Source organism: Egretta garzetta, unplaced genomic scaffold (genome assembly GCF_000687185.1).
Source record: "Egretta garzetta isolate BGI_Z169 unplaced genomic scaffold, ASM68718v1 scaffold158, whole genome shotgun sequence".
NCBI classification, from domain to species: domain Eukaryota; kingdom Metazoa; phylum Chordata; class Aves; order Pelecaniformes; family Ardeidae; genus Egretta; species Egretta garzetta.
The window spans coordinates 2,311,198-2,316,848 of NW_009260430.1; positions in this window are offsets into that span (position 1 = coordinate 2,311,198).

Sequence of the window (5,651 nt, forward strand, 5' to 3'; positions counted from 1 at the left end):
CTTTAAGCCTCCCCTCTTTTTTAAAAAAAAAAATTAGATCCATATTGAAATGCTGCTATAAGTTTGGAAGAGAGAGGACACCTCTCTCATGAAACAGCAAAACACCCATTAAAACGTTACAACAATAAATAGATATAACTCAGGTAAGTAACCCGCGAACTCTTGCTCTGGTCACACAGAGCAAAGGAGTATTTTTTTGCTGATCTCTGGCAGAAGGAGGTTAAGGCTTTTTGCTAGGCTAATCTTTGTCATCTGGTGGTGGTGAATCACACCCCACTTATCTTTCCGAGCCCTTAGTACATACAGTTGTCTGACATGCTTCTGTCTGCTCTGTTAGATAACAGCGCCGATGAAAGCAATAACCATATTCATGGTGTGGTGTCTTGGTCACTATTGTCCCAGTCAAATTAAGGTCTATCTACAGAGAATAATTGGACAGCCTCTGGAAATTGCCACACTTACAACAGAAAATATAGTAAGCTTACAGGAAATAAATTTTAAACGATGGGCCGAAATCAAGGGCAGTTTCTATTTTAGGCAGTTTTTTCCAGGAACGGGAAAAAATAATGAAAACAAAATTCTACAAACAGGAAGATAAAAATAAAGAATGTCAATCAGAGGAAAAAAATCAGGGAAGTGTGGTAGTAGGAGGGCACTAACAGAATGACTGAAAATGAGTGAGCAGCACAATCCTTCCATATAGAATGTATAAGCTATTTTAACCCCAGGCACAGGGGCCTCGATTTTTTGAGTTGAGAACTTTTTATTCACTGTAAAGATGGTAAAAATTGGGAGCATTAGGACCTAGCAGAAGGTATTCAGCACCTGAAGGGATGGGATTAGACCACGGAGGTGATTAATTCCCAGTTACACCAACTCCGCTCAAGGTTGATGCAGTATATATATTTTAGGGCCCTGCTCTGCAGAAGGTACATTGATAAACTAGAGACTCTACTGAAGAGAGCAATAAAAATGATAAAGTGGACACATTGCTTGTCCTAGGTAGTCAAGTTGAATGAAATGGATATGTGCCGTATGGAAAAGCAGTGACAAAAAGGGGACAGGTTACTGGCATATAAATAGCTGAAGGTTAGTAACCGAGACTCCAGCGAGAGATTAGTGCATTTTAAGGAGTTGGGATGCAAATTCCAGAAGACTCTGATCCATTAATAGCAGTCTCTAAGGGTGCTAGGACCACCCCACAAGAATCTGAAAGGTAAGATAATTCATAAATATATCACTAAATTTTTTTCCCGTGTGTCCTCCTGCCTGGAGAGAAAGGAGAGGCAATGATCCTCACCAGGAGGAGATCCCGATTAATCCTCTCCTCCCCCAAGCCTTACTGTACAGGCTCACTGGTATGACGAGACAGTGCAGGGGAGCATCCTGCCCATCCCACCCAGCGCCATGGAGGTACATTCACCAGGCACCTCTGGTTCCGCCACCAGGTGCCTCCAATGCCAAGTGTTGTCCACAGGTGAATACAGGCATTAGTGTTCCCTTCAGGCAGGCCAGAGATTATAGTCACATTCTGGGCTCAGTTTTAAGCCAGAAAAGGGAATATGTCAACACAGGAATGGGAAAACCTGTTATCGGTCCAGCAAGAGAAGAGAACAAATGGTAGAAATGTCTGAGCAGGAGGATGCAGAGACATTATGTGAGCAGTGCTAACAATTCAGATGTGTGTTCTCATTGATGGATGAAGCCCCAAATATCTTTGCTAATGTCCTGTTAGATAAGCCTGTGTTACAAAACATACATAATCGACACCTTAATGCAACGTTTCAACTTTCTGTTTCAAGATATGCCACGATGTTTGGGTTTTCTACCTTCTATAAATTGTTTCCAACATGGAGACATCAGTGTAGAGCAAACTACGGATAAACATGAAGAGATCTTCCACATCCTTTCACAGCTTGGCCTCCACCCACGTGTTGGTTTCCGCTCTACCACAACCCCTCCCTGGAGGACACCTGGAATCCTCAGCTTTGTACCACAGTTTCAATAGGGTAATATTAATGTTTAAACTATAATGGGTCTGATTTAATCTGATTTCATTAACATTTTATTAACAGCTGTGTCTAGGCAGCATTTTAATCATTTCAGGATATTTCATGGGGGGTGCAGGAGGGTTTGAGCAATTCAGGGGAAATGACAATTCAAAGTCGATGCAATCCTGCAGGTTTTGTCAAGCAAAACTCATATACAATTAAAGTTAAAGTGAGTCGGCCATTACCAGGCCATAGCACGTGCGGTATAAATGTCTTATAGAATCGCTTTGGTTGGAAAAGACCTTTAAGATCATCGAGTCCAACCATCGAGTCTTCTGACAGCGTACATTCCTGCGAATGTAAAACCCATGAAGAATGACATATGCTGGGCCTGTGCCAAGTCCCACCAGCATATAACCAATTAATATTTATAATACAACCCCATAGCCTTTCAGGCTTTTGAGCTGTCAATAAAGACATTTTGAGGTAAAATCCTCAATGCACTAGCATTTATCACAGAACTCTTATTAACATGAAAAGATATTTCATCTGTTGGTGAACTTTGAACTGCTGAACTTTGTGTCGGCGGCAAAACCAGATACAGATTCCCGTTCTTCTAATTACTAAATCACAGACATCTAAACACTTGAAAAAGACCCTTTAGCTTTTGGCTGCAGTTCTGAGGCAGCTGTGATGCTCTGATGCCTTCCAGTAGAAGGCAGCGATGCACAAACACACCAGACAGTCTAGTGCAGGGAAGCTGCTTCTTGCTGGCATAAGATGCCAACTTTAGCAGCTGCTTTTTTAGCTATACTATATGATGCGTGGTCCTGAGTAGAAGAAGAGAAAATGAGCATCACTGCACTTCTTTGGGTGCAATCCAGCTACTTATTAGGTATATAATTTGCAAATGAATGATACATTTTATCAACTTCATTGTTGCAAATAAAATCCAATCCCAAATCCTCTAAGACACAACATAGTTCAGTACTTCTTCATACTTCTTAAACGACTTCCAGTTATTCTGAAGCTCCTAAGCTTTCAGCATTTCACAACACAATCATTTCTGGATCACAGAGAGAAAAATTTGTAAGTACTATACAGCACTCTGTTAACAGATTCTATCTCCTTCATGACATATCTGTCACATATACCAAATTGGAAGAAGTTTACAATAATAACTTTTCCTCTGTAGTATGATACTTATTTCAAGCACCTGAAAACAGAACATAGCTCAGAACATTCTTGCTCCCAGACTGAGACCTCATTCCTCTTTAAACTGCAGCCTTAATCATAATTCTTAGCCTGGTTTATTCGAGAGCAAACACTCCATCTCCCACATAAATTCTTCTGGATTTCCAAGAAACATAGATGCCAGCTGAATTTGACAGTAATAAGTAAACCGTGGGTTCAGTGAGAGGTTTCTGATACCACAGTGACTTAGTTTAAGACTTAAATTGCAGAGCAATAAGCTAAACTTACAAAATACAGGCATCTCTGAAGCATTCTATTTAAGCATTTGTTCAGGTAAACCTAACCAAATTGAAACTTTGATTTTTGTACTTACGAGAACAGATTTTTCCCGTTGTCCCATTGCTTATAAATCAGAACAGAAATTACAAAGAGCCAAGTGCTCCTTTTAGACATGACAGTGCTCACATCTCCTCAGCACATCTCCTGTATATGATTTACTGAGGTTTGCAAACCAAGTCTGAGGACTCTGAGTCAAGCAATTCTGACCCGCATCCACCCAGTGAGTCAATGGATGTTGTTGCCGCATCATTCTTTTTAAGCCTAATACAGCTTTGCAGCTCAATACACCTTTTAACAAGTACCATCACATATCACTGGGATGTTGCCAACACTGAACACTGTCAAGTTAATGCTGTTAAACACAAGGTCTTTGTTTACAGTGCGAAAATAAGCTGTTGTTGAACAAATGAGTAGGTAAACGTGTACAAAGCTGGAGAAATGACTGCATATCTAAGGCCGGGGCGAGGGTGGTGCATTCCTTGCCCCTTTAAGAAAAAGTAGCACAGAATTATTCCAATGCTGTCACTTGAAGTAGAGTGACTTTTCATAGTTTTCATTAGTTTTCTTCATGGAACGAAGTGAAGTTGGGTAAAGTGCCAGAAGGAGCACTGCTTTCTGAAAATATTTAACTTGAAAGCAAAGATGCTTTCTGTATAGATAGTGGGCTCATCAAACAGACATCCAGATAACACATTTACATGAAGCCTGGACTGAATATAGCCCAGGAAAAAGAAGAGACAGCGCATTGTTACCCTCAGAAGGAAGGTTTGGCTCCTTAACATCTCTGCACTCCTTCACATCAAATCCTCGACAATGGTTCTCTGTGATACCACCAAGAAAGGAAAGCTCACCTCACATCCCCAACAGGTATCAAACCCCTCCAAAGCAACCAGATGCAAAGGGATTGTAAGGCTTCGCCATGAGCACGCTGACTCGGACAGAGATAAGAGTGAGGAAAGTGGTGGGAAGCTTTGTGCAGTCCCATTTTTTAGCACGTCTTTGTGAGCAGCTTGGGTCTTTCTCAAAGCAGTGGTTTTGTCAGGGTCTTAATCAAAGCCATTTTCTATTGTGACCTCATTTAAGTCAATGGGACGTAAAGGAGCAAAGTAACGCAAATATGTAGGATCTGTATTTTTAGCAGGCTGAACTCAGACCTCCTTTAGCCAACACAATTTTGGAATGCAAGTTCATCCCCATGAGAGACCATCCACGTGAGGGTATTATTTCCAGGAAGGAAAAGAATCCTGTACTGCTTGTCATGCCCTAAGCTTACGGCACTGACAAAATGCATCCTGCCACAGACTGCATCTAGAATCAGAAGTAATTACAAAACAGGTGAAAACCCAGAAATATACACACTTAATATAAAGCTTCATGGACCAATTGCAAAACATGCCATTCATCCCCTCCGTACCGCTAAAACTGGATTAAATTTCGTGCCAGTCTTATTCCTGACCTGGAGTTCCTTCTAATACTGACTGACTTTGACAAACACCCCATCACATTTTTGAAAAGCAAAGGCTGATCCTGCCATGAGCAGCACTTTAGCATTACCGATACCCTAGTGCACTATTTCTCATGAATGTGGCATTGAAAGCCCACATACGCGAACGTATTTTGCTCTGTACAGATCAAATACAGAAAAAAATGAACATCAAGCTATTTGCATGGACTAAATCAATCATCTCGGCTATACCAGAGAGGAGACTTTCTCATGGCCATCAGAGAAATGAATATGGCCATGTCAGACACCGGAGCTCCCTTTTTGGCAGAGAGGGCAGGCTACTGACACGCAGCAAAACGCAGAGACTAATCCAAGGTCACAGAATATGTTGCTCCTCTTGCCCAATGAAAATAATAATCCTCATTTACAATGTATTCTGTTGGCAAGAAGGAAACATTGAGATGGTCCTTCGACTTCAGGCCCCTGCCTGCTCCAGGACCATGTCCCAGCTGATGATGAGCTGGCCATTCTTTAGGCCAACCATGTTTCTCAGTTCTTCTAACGTTTCTGTGTGCGATAGGTAGCTAGGGTTTGCCCAGTAAACCATAAGGGGAAATTAGAGAAAGCATCCATCTTCAGAAAATTAACTCTAAAAAAGGCTCTTCGTTTGCTCTCATCACTTC